Source organism: Pseudophryne corroboree, chromosome 1 (assembly GCF_028390025.1).
Source record: "Pseudophryne corroboree isolate aPseCor3 chromosome 1, aPseCor3.hap2, whole genome shotgun sequence".
NCBI lineage: Eukaryota > Metazoa > Chordata > Amphibia > Anura > Myobatrachidae > Pseudophryne > Pseudophryne corroboree.
Genome location: NC_086444.1, coordinates 651,357,423 through 651,359,197, shown reverse-complemented (window position 1 = coordinate 651,359,197; position 1,775 = coordinate 651,357,423). Strand labels below are relative to the sequence as shown.

At 38.8% G+C, this 1,775-nt stretch overlaps 1 pseudogene; it reads left to right on the top strand.

The window, feature by feature from the left end:
• Positions 1 to 317: 317 nt before the first annotated feature.
• LOC134945945 (5S ribosomal RNA) lies at positions 318 to 436 on the top strand (annotated as a pseudogene).
• Positions 437 to 1,775: the final 1,339 nt, after the last annotated feature.

Sequence of the window (1,775 nt, the reverse complement as noted above, 5' to 3'; positions counted from 1 at the left end):
TTAGTTAATTAAAGGCTCCTAATTTGGCAAAATTATGGTGAGAGAGTGAGTATCCAGCGATGTGGGAGCGGGGGGGGGGGGGGGTGAAGAAAAAGAAACAACAGAAAGGTACCTTTGTGTACTCCTTTTCTTTGTTGTTTCCATCTATACTCAATTTCATGGACTCTCACCACTGATTCAAGGTATATCCCCGTCTAACATTGGCAGCAGATCCATCTATTTTCCTCTATTGGCTAATTTCTGTCACTTTGCTTTGATACTATGTAATTCGTGAACTCTCATCAGTGATTCCAGAGCTCCCTAGTAGCGTTCATTTTCCCTACTATCATACCACACTGGAAACGCCCGAAACCGTCCGAACTTGGAAGCTAATCAGTGTTGGGCTGGGTCAGTACTTAAGTGGGGGACCATTGAGGAAGACTCAGTTTAGTAGAGCACGCATTGGTCCTACATGCTCAGTGTCTAACACTGACAGCAGATTCACTCTGCCTTCTTATCTCTCTCTGTTCTCTTTTTTCTATTAATAATTACAATCATTATTGAGGCATTATTTTGGCACCAATATAGGACAGGGTTTCAATTTTGTTAATTTATGGTTAGTAGAACGTACCACTCAATATCCCAGTTATTTATTTACTGCACTTAGATCTAACTCCGTCAGCCAGGACTTTATTATCATCATTATTATATCAGCAATTTTGCTAATTATCTATATTGTTCTTTTTTGACTGTCTTTTTTCTCATTTAACCACTAAGTATCTTAATTTTGTGATAATAAAAATTGATTTTAAATATTATATCTCATCTCGTTCAGTCTTTACATTGTTCAAGTTAAGAGTGCACCCAAAAAAGAGTCTTCTTTTCTCCCTGTCGTTCAATTTTTCTGGACTTACAGTATGTACAGTACTTTACCTGTGAACCACTTTATCTGTCAAGATAAGGAACTTGCTCATTTATCAGTCTGCTGTTTATTCTGGATTCTGTTTTTGCCATTTACTACATTACCATCCTGCTATTGTTTCTTAACTCTGCTTCTGTCATTACTATTGCAAAGTTTCAGGTAATCTGCATATCAAGTTTATATGTACTCCCCTGCCATTTTTATAACCCCTAATAAACATCACTTGTATTCACTACTACATTCTATGACTTGTGCTTCTGATTCATAACAGATAGCAGGACAGACGTTTCAGATGAGTAGTAGTCCAGCTGACCAAGCATTTCCACCACAGATGACAAATTGTGCCGCACTGAAGGTCTGATTCAAGAGGACAGACACATTCAAATTAAAGATATTGCTGATCAACTGAACATCTCAGTGGGTTCTGTGCACAACGTCTGGCTTCAGGTGCTTGACACTGATTTCTTCTATGCAGGGATAGATGTCTGGGTGTACAGTTGGAACAAATGCTTAGACAAGTAAGGGGACTATGTATAAAAATAATCTATATAAAGGCTATACTATTGAATATATGTATAGGTGTGAGTTGAATAAATTTGCACAATGAGAGGGCTTACTACCTTATTTATTGAACCACTCTCATATTTAACTATTTCTTTCTTTATTACAATGTCCCCTCACAGCCCAGGACCGGTTGTCCTTTAGAAAGAGGGCCATCCAACATTCCATAGGATTCCAACCCTTGGCTAACTAATTTGGAGCTTTTTCACATTATGGCAGGGGGGTCACACAGCTATAGTGCTATCCCCCCAGGGTGGTTCAGACTGGTGCTGTTTTTTGGATAATATGGGGAACCCCACACCATATTTTCCCC